Source organism: Schistocerca cancellata, chromosome 2 (assembly GCF_023864275.1).
Source record: "Schistocerca cancellata isolate TAMUIC-IGC-003103 chromosome 2, iqSchCanc2.1, whole genome shotgun sequence".
Lineage (NCBI taxonomy): Eukaryota > Metazoa > Arthropoda > Insecta > Orthoptera > Acrididae > Schistocerca > Schistocerca cancellata.
In genome coordinates, this window is record NC_064627.1 from 328,665,557 (window position 1) to 328,681,377 (window position 15,821).

The following is a 15,821-nucleotide window of genomic DNA, read 5'->3' on the forward strand; positions in this document are numbered from 1 at the left end:
GGTGGAAAGTGAATGATGCTAAGGGCGTTTTTAAATTTCCCATAGGAATAGGTTTTTGGATGATTGTTCAGCATGCTGACTCTTCTTTTAGTTTTGTTCGTGAGAGTAAGCTTGTATTTAGGTGTAAGAAAAACAGCAGTGACTACGATTCGGAAATATACGCTGTCAGTTTCGTGAAATGGTTCACTGAACAAATATTGCCATACCTTGCTTCGAAGTCGGTCATCTTACCACGCTAGTTCTCATACAGCTGTTGCCGATAAAACACGAAGTACAAACACCATGAAAGCTGATATTTATCTCTGGCTTAAAAATAAAAATACTTCGCACAGAATAATCCAGACTCGTACCGAATTCCTGCACCTCGTTAATTTATGTAAGTTACAGGATAGAAAGTACAGACTTGACTTTTTTCCACATGAATGTGGACACCCACATGCGTTTACCCACATATCGGTGTCAGTATAATCTAATGGAATTCATTTGGGCAAAGATTAAAAGCAAATAATTTAAGATAATAGAAACTGAATCGCTTGTGCTTGAAGCTATAGACGACACACCCCCTTCAGCGTGGGTTCAGTCTGTGCAGCGTGCTGGAAAGATCCAGCAAGAAGGCTCTGATAGCGAGGTGAAGATGGATATGGGCTTTTACCCTATCATCGTAAATTTATAATCAGATGGTTCGGACACAGACTCAGATATCAGAGACTATGGTATTGCGATGTAGACTTTGGAACAAAGTAAAGTAATAATATTTCTTGGTTTTAAGACTCATTGCTTAAAAATGTGTTTTCGAAATATTAATTGCGTATATAGTATATGAGAACTTCCTAGCCTTTATTGACTACAAGGTGGTATCCTATGTAGTATGCTGACTGTAATAATCAACATATTGTCCAAGGAGGAAAACTTTTCTCAGCGCTTTGTTGCTCTAATAACATGCGAGGAAGCTGTAGGATAAATTCTTCAAAAACTCCCACAAGAAAATGCCTCTCATTTTCAAAGCAAGAATTGGAAAAGACCTTAAAATAACAGAGACGGTTACCTGTCGTGATATCGGTGGTTTTCCCTGTTATCGGTCAGCATTCCCTAGAGTTACTCGCAAAGGATCGTTATTTGTTTGCTTTTTCATTGGATTATAAATGTCATCTCTCACTATAATGTCTTTTCTACTTATAAATCTTTTTATGCACAGTGATTACATTCAAAAACATTAACAATCAATCCTTACACATATTTTTAAAATTTCTATGGACCAGAAGCAGTGGTGCTTGAAGTTTGTTTTGTTGTGTATTACGTTTTTACTTATAATACAGTTCAAATCATAATAAACGGCAATTAATGCAAGCTGTTTCAAAGAACTTGGCGTTAGGCAGCTGTATTTTGAGAAAAAATGTACTTGACGTCTTCTCAAAACTGTGTCAGCGATGGAGCAGTCGACACAACGTCGTCGAGACGTGACGTAAGATGTCCTCAAGACAATTGATCAACATCGGCTCTAAAATTTATTATTTCGGTCATAGATTTGAACGTATAATACCATGTACCGTAGGAAAATCAACATAGATCGGCAACGTGCACTTCATTTAGGGTTGCCAGAATTTGTTGCTTGTATACTGGGACGTTTCTCTAAAATTAAGTAGAAACGGCCATAATTTCTTAATCATAAACCGGGACGTTTCGGACACTTGTCTTAACGTTTAAAAAAGTGAAATATTTCTGCAAATTACTGCTGTACTCAATTGATTTAGTAAAATAAACAAATAAAAGAAGACTTTATGCTGTAATTAACTGAATAACATCCGAGGGAGGGCATTCAAATGGTAATAACATTTTAGAGTATTACTACTGGTAACACAAGAATTTTTTATTTTGAAACATTTGTACGAGATACAAAATTGTCTATTGAAACACTTTATGTTGAAATGCAAGATTCTCATAGTTATCCCACGCCTCATATTAACCTGAAGTCTGAGTTTTGGAGAGAAGATCTTTCCTCTGTATGATGTATTCATAAAACATAGAGCAATTCATTTGATAATTAAAAACAAATTTAGTTATTGCTTTGACCGTTGGTACTTGTAATCTGTTTCGTTTCTAAGTCCACTGCTCATTCATGACAGAAAATACTCGTGCCACGTTTTCGTTAAGCCCTGGAATTATGAAGACGAATTCATTCACATTCAGCAACTGAGAATACTGTTCTTTGCAACCAATTTGTCGAAAGAAATAAGTCCATTTCTCCTGACGTGATTCACTACCCTAGTTATCGCTATTTTTGTTGATTTCGGATTCAGTGAACTACTTGAACTCGTCAAATAATAAACTATCTTCTATTGACAATCCTCTGACTTGTACTTATGTTATTGTCCTTGTCACATTGCTCCACTCAGGTTCTGCATCCAGCAACATCCGTTTAAAAATGGAAATCTCATTGCGATTTGTTGACCATTTTTCTAAATAAGCTGTACACGTTTCATAAAACTGTTCTACACAAACATAAAATTTTTGAATTTGACTAGTCAGTGCAACCTCGCTGTTCTTCAAGAGAGATATCACTTTGAGTGAAGTACAGTCTACAGATTTCATAGACATGTGATGTTTAACGGTATGATAACACACTGTTAATTCCGCTGCTGCTACAGATTGGCTCTATTTTGAAGACTTTGAAATAAAAAAGCTGTCTACTTCTTTCTTCTGTACGATACTGCTAGTATGTTTTTCCCAAAATCGCAGCTACTTCTATAACACTGCTGTGTGCTTTCTCAAGTTCAAGTATTTGTCTCTGAAACACGTTCAACTGACTATGCAGGAACTACAGATATGCTTCCGTTAACGGATTCAGGGAGAGGGTTGTAGAAATTTAGGTGCCTTTTCTCCTAAGAGGAAGAGTGATTTAAAGAGCATCATAGAACTTCAGTACTCTCTCCACAGCAACAAACAAAGATAACCACCTTGATTTTGTATGTGACAACAATGCATTATACTCTATGTCGACAAACTCACATAACTCCTTTAGAAGCTCCGTTCGTACTGTATACATGGAGAAGTAATTGAAAAGTTTAATTATAAAGGTTTCTACGTCAACATTCATAAAAGCGGCTTTCTTGGCAGCATTGTGAGCAGGGGAGCCAACTCCTAAAAGATTTTCGTTTACTTCACTTTTCAGTCTAGCAAATACATGGTTTGTACCTGCTCGTCGCACTGCTCCAAAAGTAGTACTAGCATTGTCAGCGCAAAATGCAATACTTTTATGCTTATCAATTTCATTTTTTTCTTAAGCAATTTCACTTTAGTTACATTCTGAGGCGTAAAATATTGAACAATTAGTGGAAATATTTTTTATCGTTGTGATTACTTCCATCTGTAGTAATAGCAGACCAGTGAAAGGTCGCCGCATTTTACTTCACATTATCAGGTCCAAAAACAGCTTTGAAAAGTGCTGTTGTTTTGGTTCTGCCCAATGTCACACCCTCTGCTGTGACAGAATCGTTAAAAAGATTGGAGCTTAGCCTAGAAGCACAGTCTACAGATTTCATAGACATGTGACGTTTAACGGTATGATAACACATTGTTAATTCCGCTGCTGCTACAGATTGTCTCTGTTTTGAAGACTTTGAAATAAATAAGCTGTCTACCTTTTTTTTTTTTTTAGTGCTAGCAGAGCAATTGTTTGATTTATGCTTTCCGCTGCCTAAATGATCTGTAATATCTGCCCTTCCTCCTTGTCAAATGGAGACATATGATTTAAATATTCTACATGCCACTTCACAGTTAAGTCTTCCTCGTTTGATAAAAGACCATTATTCTACATATATGTCTTGGAAGGAACACTTTCGCTTTCGCATTTGGAGCTCACTTCACACACACGCAAATATGAACTAAGCACAATAAGCCTCGGACAAAGAACTGCGTAGCTGCAACGTCTTAACTGAACTGAATCCCAGGACAAGTGTTAATAATGGGAAGAAGCTATATGCGCAATAAAGGCCCTTGATAGACACCGGCAGGTGCAACAGTGAAACAAAACTCATTATTCTGCTTAACAGTGGTAGTTAAAATACAAATCCATGCCAGCATTTCGGAAGAAATAGACGGTCTGAGAGAATTTCCTTGGCATCACATAATCGGGACTAAACTGGCGTCCCGAAAGCTGTTTTTGGGATGCTCATTTTTTCTAATCCGCAAAACCAGGCCGTCTGGCAACCGTAGCTTCGAAACTTCCTGGCAGATTAAAACCTTGTGCCGGACCGAAAATCGAAATCGGGACCTTTGCCTTTGCAAAAGTCTCCAGTTCGAATCTCGGTCCGGAACAAGGTTTTAATCTACCAGCAAGTTTCATATCAGCGCACACTCCGCTGCAGAGTGAAAATCTCATTCTGAACCCTTACTTTGTTTGCCCATTATCTGCTGCCACGCACTAGCAGATGCTATCAAAAATTTTCAAATGTGTGTGAATTCCTAAGGGACCAAACTGCTGGGGTCATCGGCTCCTAGACTTACACACTACTTAAACTAACCTAACGCTAAGGACAACACACCCATGCCTGAGGAAGGACTCGAACCTACGGCGAGAGGGGTCGCAAGCAGTTGCTATCCTCTCCACGCTTCGCTACAGCTCCCCCTCTATGCGCGGAAGCACCATGCTACACTATGTGATCAAAAGTATCCAGACACCCCCAAAAAAATACGTTTTTTATATTAGGTGCTTTGTGCTGCCACATACTGCTAGGTACTCCATATCAGCGACCTCAGTAGTCATTAGACATAGTGAGACAGCAGAATGGGGTGCTCCGCGGGATTCACCGACTTCGAACGTGGGCACGTGATTGGGTGTTACTTGTGCCATACGTCTGTACGCGAGACTTCCACTCTCATAAACATCCCTAGGTCCACTGTTTCCTATGTGATAGTGAAATAGAAACTTGAAGGGACACGTACAGCACAAAGGCCTACAGACGGACTGCAGAGGGTCGTAATGTGTAATAGGCAGATGTCTATCCACACCATCACACAAGAATTCCAAACTGCATCAGGATCCACTGCAAATACTTGTCAGTTGGGCAGGAGGTGAAAAAACGTAAATTTCATGGTCGAGCGGCTGCTCATAAGTTACACATCACACCGGCAAATGCAAAACGACGCCTTGCTTGGTGTAAGGAGCATAAACATTGGACGATTGAACTGTGGAAAAACGTTGTGTGGAGTGACGAATCACGGTACAGAAGGTGCCGATCTGATGGCAGGGTGTGGATATGGCGAATGCCCGGTGAACGTCATCCGCCGCGCCGGCCGCGCTGACAGAGCGGTTCTAGGTGCTTCAGTCCGGAACCGCGCTGCTGCTACGGTCGCAGGTTCAAATCCTGCCTCGGGCATGGATGTGTGTGATGTCCTCAGGTTAGTCAGCTTTAAGTAGTTCTAAGTCTAGGGGACTGATGACCTCAGATGTTAAGTCCCATAGTGCTCAGAGCCATTTGAGCCGTCATCCACCAGCATGTGCAGTGCCAACTGTAAAATTCGGAGACGCTGGTGTAATGGTGTGATCGTGTTTTTCATGGAGGGAGCTTGCTACCCTTGTTGTTTTGCGTGGGACTATCACAGTACAGGCCTACATTGATGTTTTAAGCACCTTGTTGCTTCTCACTGTTGAAGAGCAATTCGGGGACGGCAATTGCATCTTTCAACACGATCGAGCACCTGTGGCGGAGTGGTTACACGACAATAGCGTCCCTGTAACGGATTGACCTGCACAGAGTCCGAACCGGAATGCTACAGTAGGCCTTTGGGATGTTCTGGGACGAAGACTTCGTGCTAGGCATCACCGACTGACATCGATACCTCTCCTCAGTGCAGCACTCCGTGAAAAATGGGCTGCCATCTCCAAGAAATCTTCCAGTACCTGATTGAACGTATGCCTGTGAGAGTGGAAGCTGTCATCAAGACTAAGGGTGGGCTAACACCATACTGAATTCCAGCATTATCGATGGATAGCGCCACGAATTTCTAAGTCATTTTCGGCCTGGTGTCCGGATACTTTTGATCACATAGTGTACGTGATACGGGCTATAATTTTGTGTCAAGCGACCCCGATCCGCTAGACGGTCAATAATATTGTACACAAATACTGTGCAATGTTATTAGCGTTATCCGTAGATTGCTCAATAATGTTGACAGTGATATAGTGCGGTAATACTCTAGTTCGGTGGCTGGGAAACAAAAACTCTGCTGGCGTTATACTTACTGCATGCAGGAAACAAAGATGGATGAAAAATTGTTTCAAGTAGCATCGAAGATCACTCACGAAATTTGTTGAGAGAATTGAGTACTGAACGTAGAAAATAGAAGGTTATCGTAACTTTTTGTGTGTTGTTCACTGGAAATGGTTCTCCCCATACATTGTAAAATTCCTGTGGATGCCCATATTCCGTATCCCCAAACAACAAGATAATACGGGAGACGCAGTTCCATCAAGTCAGTGCTTATCTGTTTTGTTGCGATACTTGGTTACTGGCAATTCTTTCGAAGACCTGAGATTTACAAATGCAGTTTCACCTTCCAGTATCTGAGACACAGTAGTTATGGAAACGGTGTCAAGCAGTGATGTGTACACTGAAGGATCATATTCCGGTAAGTAATGTATACCAAGAGAAATATCAATGTATACTTTTATTACTAACTTTGCGATAGTTATTTAAAAAGGATTTTCTGAGCAACATATTCGATTTAGCATTCATAATTCTCCTATTTTTGTATTCCTGTATCCTAACATCACACATTTCGATGCGCTGAACCCGTTTACCGCACAACAGACCTAAACTAACCTAGCCTCCTTCGTCTGTATAGCAAGGGAGAGACAATAGGGACTATTGGCGATACTAGCAACGGACAGCACAATGTTTTCTGGTAGCGCAATATATTTCCATAGTTTGTGGTGTTCTCAGTATTATTGCTCAAACTCTCAGTCCTACTCCTAGACGGTCAATATTATTACGTGTCCGGCAAGTACTGTCAATAGTCTTCAACGCTTAAGGGCCTCTTGAAGTTATAAATTTGTGTCGTGTGGAACCGCGTTTAACTAGAACATTGATTCGGATGTCATTCTCAAGAGCTTGTGGAACACTACTAGGACCCGACGTGAGACAATGAAAGCATTCGGGGGGTATAAGTGAAAATCGGTATTCAATTCAAAATTACAAAATAATCTCGTCTGATATGACTCGTAAAAATGCTCGGACTGTAGGAAACGCATGTCAGACGAAAACTCCCATAGAAATAAATCCAAAAAACCTAAATAGTCCGTGAAAAGTTTTTCAAATACGGCTACGAGTCACAAAAAATTATTTATTTAGCGACACGTTTCGAGGATTTTACCTCATCGTCAAGCTATACCGGCACTGAAATGAAATATCGTGTGTCATTGTTGGCCGGGAGGCCCCATTCGGGGAAGTTCGGCCGTCGTGTGCAAGTCGTATTTCAGTCGGCGCCACATTGGGAGACTTGCGTGCCGGTGATAACGATGAAATGATAATGATAGTAACACAACACCCAGTCCACGAGCGCAGAGAGTCTCCAACCCAGCCGGGAATCGAACCTGAGCCCGCTGAATGGGAGGCAAGCAAGTTATGACTCAGCGTACAGATCACCAATAATTGTCATTGTACGTGTATTACAACGTATGACACTGTACGTGTATTACAGCGTATGATATCAAAATGAATTGGCACAGTCTCTCTGATCCTTTGCCTGTATCGGTACATTGAGAATGACGTAGATTAAATTGGGCGAATTGTCAAAAATTGGAAATATAGTGGAATGCGGTCTACCTCTATGACCTACTTGTCATTTTGCCTCCTGTTTCCCGAGCTTTAAAATTCTTATTCACGTCACAGCAGCTTTGAACAGCTTTGAAATTACGCATGTAAACGCCAAAGAAATAGTGCAGCAGAACACAGAGACGTGCAGTACGTACCAGGCGTCGTCTGGGGGCCGCACAACACGCTTCTTGTGTCCCACTGGCGCACTGCCTCGGTTATCTCTTATCTTACATTGCTATCTGGACCTTGTCTCTTGATGCATCACAACCAGCCACGTATAACACGTGTCAAGAAACTCTAGTAACGACGTGGAGCGTTTCTGAAGGCGTTTTGACTTTGCGCTCCTCCTACTAGACTTCACAATATATCAAGTGTTGCTGTCGTACGTAGACGTAGTCTTTGCCACGTTCTCAGAACTGAAATCGTCTTATCGGGTAGATTTTATTTCTACGAACTTCCAAAAATTTATAATACTGTATTTTTCCTGCCAAGGGCCTTGCCGCAGTGGTAACACCGGTTCCCGTCAGATCACCGAAGTTAAGCGCTGTCGGGCTGGGCTGGCACTTGGATGGGTGACCATCCGGTCTGCCGAACTCTGTTGGCAGTCGGGGTCCACTCAGCCCTTGTGAGGCAAACTGAGGAGCTATTTGATTGAGAAGTAGCGGCTCAGGTCTCGTAAACTGACATACAGCGACGAGAGCGGTGTGCTACCCTCATGCCCCTCCATATCAGCATCCAGCGACGCCTATGAGCTGAGGATGACACGGCGGTGGTCAGTACCGTCGGGCCTTCAAGGCCTGTTCGGGAGGAGTTTCTTGTTAGGAGCGGTTTTTCCCTGTGTTACATAGTTCTCTTCGGGTATACTGATCAAGAGCTGAGCTACAAACCTTGATGGCGTTCGTAACTATTGTTTACTTCGATACAAGATAAAGTTTAAATAACTGCACTTACAGGACTTGTGGAATGGAATGAACAGTCTAATGAGTACTGAACGTGGATTGAGAGTAAATCTAAGAAAGACGAAAGTAATGAGAAGTAGCAAAAATGAGAACAACGAGGAACTTTACATCGGTATTGATTGTCACGAAGTAGATGAAATTAAGGGATTCTGCCACCTAGGCAGCAAAATAACTCACGACGGACAGAGCAAGGAGGACATAAAAAGCAGACTAGCACTCACGAAAACAGAATTCCTGCCAAGAGAAGTCTAAATGGTTCAAATGGCTCTGAGCACTATGGGCCTTAACTTCTGAGGTCATCAGTCCCCTAGAACTTAGAACTACTTAAACCTAACTAACCTAAGGACATCACACACATCCATGCCCGAGGCAAGATTCGAACCTACGACCGTAGCGAAGAGAAGCCTACTAGTATCAAACATAGATGTTAATTCGAGAAAGAAATTTCTATAAATGTACCTTTGGAGCACAGCATCTGTGAGACATGGACCGTGGAAAAATTGGAGCAGACGATAATATAAGCTTATGAGATATTGTACTACAGAAGAGTGTTGAAAAGTAGGTATACTGATAAGGTAAGGAATGAGGAGGTTCTCCGGAGAATTGGCGAGGAAAGCAATATATAGAAAACATTGACAAGAAAAGGTGACAGGGTGATAGTACTTCTGTTAAAATATCAGGGAATAACTTTCAGGGTACTAGAGGATGCTGTAGAGCGTAAAATCTGTAGGAGAGTGGAATTGATCCGACTAATATCTGAGGACATAGATTGGAACAGATCCAGCAAATAATTGAGGATACAGATTGAAGGTGCTACTCTGAGATGTAAAGTTGGCACAGGAGAGGAATTCGTGGCAGGACGCTTCAAAGCAATCAGAAGACTGATGACTCAAAAATAAGAAAAAAAAAATGAAAACAGAATAAAAGTACCTTCCACTTTCCGGGGAATCCTCTTGACTCAATGAATTACGTTTAACACAGATGATAGTCATTAGATGACCGAAAGAACAAATGTCACTCAAGGATAACAAAATGTAATTTCACGACTGTGGACTACTTTTTAGAATAAAGAATGGATTAAGAATAACAAGTAGTTATTTGGAAGGGGAATAGCGGTTACAATTGCAAGTACTACACCATATCCCATGAAAGACAAAAATCACGCTGCGCCAATAATATGTACAGTTTAATATATTATTAATATTTAGTTAAGGATTTGTTTATTTATTTATTATTATGAATAAATATTTCTTATGTGTGCTTTTATTTTAAGTATTGGTTTAGTTATTGGTTTTAGTTGGTTTAGCTTAGTTTCTTATTTTCTTTTATCTTTACTCTCCTGAAAACCCGGAAAATATAAATATTTCTTTTTAAATACTATAGGAGAGCAAGAGTTGTATTCCGCAGCGGCGACCTCGCGGAAATTCCTCATCGTTATCAGCTCTACCTGAAATATCTAAAACCTTTTCTCATAATGCAGATCGTTCGGCACAACTGTGTGCTATGTCGTTTGATGAGTCTGGACGATAGGTCCAACAATTTAGCAAGTTGAAGTTTATTAATTCAGAGATAGCTCTCGACGAATTCTGATCGTGGAAAATGCAGATTCGCACTATCGTTCCGAACTTCAGCCCCGAGACACACCTTGAATACTTGATGTTAGTTATTGCATTCTTTTTGTGCAAAAAAAACTTTTTTAACATTTACTATGAATAGTAATGGCGTCTCACAACAGTACAATCTCTCTCCTCCTCTCACACGTCCGATCTCTCCATTTCCTTTACAAAGACTCCAAAGAAGAAAATCATTGGTGCGGCAAGTCACAGAGCACTCGTAGCACGGAACGTCTGATTCTCGCAGTCGGTATATGCCCTTCACTACAATATCAATTGATTGAATTGAAAAGCGGTTTGATCGAATTTGTGTTGAAATTTTTTCCCTTACATATTACGGGGCTAAATTTGTAAATAAGACTGAGGATATTGTTGTTGTTTTCAGTCCTGAGACTGGTTTGATGCAGCTCTCCATGCTACTCCATCCTGTGCAAGCTTCTTCATCTCCCAGTACCTACTGCAACCTACATCTCTCTGAATCTGCTTAGTGTATTCATCTCTTGGTCCCCCCCCCCTGCGATTTTTACCCTCCACGCTGCCTTCCAATACTAAATTGGTGATCGCTTGATGCCTCGGAACATGTCCTACCAACTCATCCCTTCTTCTGGTCAAGTTGTGCCACAAACTTCTCTTCTCCCCAATCCTATTCAATACTTCCTCATTAGTTATGTGATCTACCCATCTAATCTTCAGCATTCTTCTGTAGCACCACATTTCAAAAGCTTCTATTCTCTTCTTGTCCAAACTATTTACCGTCCATGTTTCACTTCCATACATGGCTACACTCCATACAAATACTTTCAGAAATGACTTCCTGACACTTAAATCTATACTCGATGTTAACAAATTTCTCTTCTTCAGAAACGCTTTCCTTGCCATTGCTAGTCTACATTTTATATCCTCTCTACTTCGACCATCATCAGTTATTTTGATCCCCAAATAGCAAAACTCCTTTACTACTTTAAGTGTCTCATTTCCTAATCTAATACCCTCAGCATCACCCGACTTAATTCGACTACATTCCATTATCCTCGTTTTGCTTTTGTTGATGTTCATCTTATATCCTCCCTTCAAGACACCATCCATTCCGTTCAAGTGCTCTTCCAAGTCCTTTGCTGTCTCTGACAGAATTACAATGTCATCGGCGAACCTCAAAGTTTTTATTTCTTCTCCATGGATTTTAATACCTACTCCAAATTTTTCTTTTGTTTCCTTTACTGCTTGCTCAATATACAGATTGAATAACATTGGGGAGAGGCTACAACCCTGTCTCACTCCCTTCCCAACCGCTGCTTCCCTCTCATGCCCCTCGACTCTTATAACTGCCATCTGGTTTCTGTACAAATTGTAAATAGCCTTTCGGTCCCTGTATTTTACACCTACCACCTTTAGAATTTGAAAGAGAGTATTCCAGTCAACATTGTCAAAAGCTTTCTCTAAGTCTACAAATGCTAGAAACGTAGGTTGGCTTTTTCCTTAATCTTTCTTCTAAGATAAGTCGTAAGGTCAGTATTGCCTCACGTGATCCAGTATTTCTACGGAATCCAAACTGATCTTCCCCGAGGTCGGCTTCTACTAGTTTTTCAATTCGTCTGTAAAGAATTCGTGTTAGTATTTTGCAGCTGTGACTTATTAAACTGATTGTCCGGTAATTTTCACATCTGTCAACACCTGCATTCTTTGGGATTGGAATTATTACATTCTTCTTGAAGTCTGAGGGTATTTCGCCTGTTTCATACATCTTGCTCACCAGATGGTAGAGTTTTGTCATGACTGGCTCTCCCAAGGCCGTCAGTAGTTCTACTGGAATGTTGTCTGCTCCGGGGGCCTTGTTTCGACTCAGGTCTTTCAGTGCTCTGTCAAACTCTTCACGCAGTATCGTATCTCCCATTTCATCTTCATCTACCTCCTCTTCCATAATATATCTTAACATTTGTTTATACCTGACTCCACGAATGCACAAGAACACATTATATATGACATTTTCAGATCTGTCAGTTAAAATTTTAAGTAATTTCTGTAAATTACAGGGTGGAACATAAGATAAAATTAGCCTTGTTCAAGGGTTACCGTGTTCTAGGGGAAGCGTCTTTGATTCATAATCAAAACGTATTCGGTCCCGGGTCGATCCCCGCCACTGCCTAAATTTTGATAAATAATCAACATTGGCGGCCGAAGACTTCCGGCATAAGAAGTCAGCCTCATTCTGCCAACGGCCTTGACAAAGAGGGCGGAGGAGCGGATAGAGGTCCTAGGGGTGGGAAATTGCCCCTAAAGGCGGAAGAATCAGCAATGATCAACGACATGAGGATGCAGAAGGCAATGGAAACCACTGCATTAAAGACACGTAACGTGTATCCACAGGAAATGTGGCCTGTAATTGAAGAAGTGTCATGATGATCTCTCCATTGGCAAAAGATTCCGGAATAGTCCCCCATTCGGATCTCCGGGAGGGGACTGTCAAGGGGGAGGTTACCATGAGAAAAAGATTGAATAATCTACCAAAGGATAACGTTCTACGAGTCGGGGCGTGGAATGTCAGAAGCTTGAACGTGGCAGGGAAACTAGAAAATCTGAAAAGGGAAATGCAAAGGCTCAATCTAGATATAGTAGGGGTCAGTGAAGTGAAGTGGAAGGAAGACAAGGATTTCTGGTCAGATGAGTATCGGGTAATATCAACAGCAGCAGAAAATGGTACAACAGGTGTAGGATTCGTTATGAATAGGAAGGTAGGGCAGAGGGTGTGTTACTGTGAACAGTTCAGTGACCGGGTTGTTTTAATCAGAATCGACAGCAGACCAACACCGAGTACGATAGTTCAGGTATACATGCCGACATCGCAAGCTGAAGATGAACAGATAGAGAAAGTGTATGAGGATATTGAAATGGTAATGCAGTATGTAAAGGGGGACGAAAATCTAATAGTCATGGGCGACTGGAATGCAGTTGTAGGGGAAGAAGTAGAAGAAAAGGTTACAGGAGAATATGGGCTTGGGACAAGGAATGAAAGAGGAGAAAGACTAATTGAGTTCTGTAACAAGTTTCAGCTAGTAATAGCGAATACCCTGTTCAAGTTTCACAAGAGGAGGAGGTATACTTGGAAAAGGCCGGGAGATACGGGAATATTTCAATTAGATTACATCATGGTCAGACAGAGATTACGAAATTAGATACTGGATTGTAAGGCGTACCCAGGAGCAGATATAGACTCAGATCACATATAGAAGTGATGAAGAGTCGGCTGAAGTTCAAGACATTAGTCAGGAAGAATCAATACGCAAAGAAGTGGGATACGGAAGTACTAAGGAATGACGAGATATGTTTGAAGTTCTCTAACGCTATAGATACAGCAATAAGGAATGGTGCAGTAGGCAGTACGGTTGAAGAGGAATGGACATCACTAAAAAGGGCCATCACAGAAGTTGGGAAGGAAAACATAGGTACAAAGAAGGTAGCTGCGAAGAAATACTTCAGTTGATTGATGAAAGGAGGAAGTACAAACATGTTCCAGGAAAATCAGGAATACAGAAATACAAGTCGCTGAGGAATGAAATAAATAGGAAGCGCAGGTAAGCTAAGACGAAATGGCTGCAGGAAAAATGTGAAGACATCGAAAAAGATATGATTGTAGGAAGGACAGACTCAGCATACAGGAAAGTCAAAACAACTTTTGTTGACATTAAAAGCAACGATGGTAACATTAAGAGTGCAACGGGAATTCCACTGTTAAATGCAGAGGAGAGAACAGATAGGTGGAAAGAATACATTGAATGCCTCTATGAGGGTGAAGATTTGTCTGATGTGATATAAGAAGAAACAGGAGTCGATTTAGAAGAGATAGGGGATCCAGTATTAGAATCGGAATTTAAAAGAGCTTTGGAGGACTTACGGTCAAATAAGGCAGAAGGGATAGATAACATTCCATCAGAATTTCTAAAATAATTGGGGGAAGCGGTAACAAAACGACTATTCACGTTGGTGTGTAGAATATATGAGTCTGGCGATATACCATCTGACTTTCGGAAAAGCATCATCCACACAATTCCGAAGACGGCAAGAGCTGACAAGTGCGAGAATTATCGCACAATCAGCTTAACAGCTCATGCATCGAAGCTGCTTACAAGAATAATACACAGAAGAATGGAGAAGAAAATTGAGAATGCGCTAGGTGACGATCAGTTTGGCTTTAGGAAAAGTAAAGGGACGAGAGAAGCAATTCTGACGTTACGGCTAATAATGGAAGCAAGGCTAAAGAAAAATCAAGACACTTTCATAGGATTTGTCGACCTGGAAAAAGCGTTCGACGGTATAAAATGCTGCAAGCTGTTCGAGATTCTGAAAAAAGTAGGGGTGGGTAAGCTACAGGGAGAGACGGGTCATATACAATATGTACAACAACCAAGAGGGAGTAATAAAAGTGGACGATCAAGAACGAAGTGCTCGTATTAAGAAGGGTGTAAGACAAGGCCATAGCCTTTCGCCCCTACTCTTCAATCTGTACATCGAGGAAGCAATGATGTAAATAAAAGAAACGTTCAGGAGTGGAATTAAAATACAAGGTGAAAGGATATCAATGATACGATTCGCTGATGACATTGCTATCCTGAGTGAAAGTGAAGATGAATTAAATGATCTGCTGAACGGAATGAAGTCTAATGAGTACACAGTATAGTTTGAGAGTAAATCGGAGAAAGACGAAGGTAATGAGAAGTAGTAGAAATGAGAACAGCGATAAACTTAACATCAGGATTGATGAAGTCAATGAAGTTAAGGAATTCTGCTACCTAGGTAGTAAAATAACCAATGACGGACGGAGCAAGGAGGACATCAAAAGCAGACTCGCTATGGCAAAATGGCATTTCTGGCCAAGAGAAGTCTACTAATATCAAATACCGGTCTTAATTTGAGGAAGGAATTTCTGAGGATGTACGTATGGAGTACAGCATTGTATGGTAGTGAAACATGGACTGTGGGAAAACCGGAACAGAAGAGAATCGAAGCATTTGAGATGTGGTGCTATAGACGAATGTTGAAAATTAGGTGGACTGATAAGGTTAGGAATGAGGAGGTTCTACGCAGAATCGGAGAGGAAAGGAATATGTGGAAAACACTGATAAGGAGAAGGGACAGGATGATAGGTCATCTACTAAGACATGAGGGAATGACTTCCATGGTACTAGAGGGAGCTGTAGAGGGCAAAAACTGTAGAGGAAGACAGAGATTGGAATACGTCAAGCAAATAATTGAGGACGTAGGTTGCAAGTGCTACTCTGTGATGAAGAGGTTAGCACAGGAAAGGAATTCGTGGCGGGCCGCATCAAACCAGTCAGTAGACTGATGACAAAAAAAAAAAGAAAAAGAAAAAAGGGTGTGATGTATCACCACAAGTGTATCCCGATAAGGTACCGTATTATTCTCTTCAGTGGTAACCATGC

General features: G+C 41.1%; 1 protein-coding gene across 1 annotated transcript in view; it reads right to left on the reverse strand.

Moving 5' to 3' along the window:
• Window positions 1-7,996, reverse strand: part of LOC126161706 (glutathione S-transferase D6-like) — a 55,276-nt gene extending 47,280 nt beyond the window's left edge. The window contains exon 1 of the mRNA XM_049917731.1: window positions 7,970-7,996. The gene's annotated coding sequence lies outside the window, so the exon portion shown is untranslated. The remainder of the gene's footprint in view (window positions 1-7,969) is intronic.
• Between the last annotated feature and the right edge of the window lie 7,825 nt (window positions 7,997-15,821).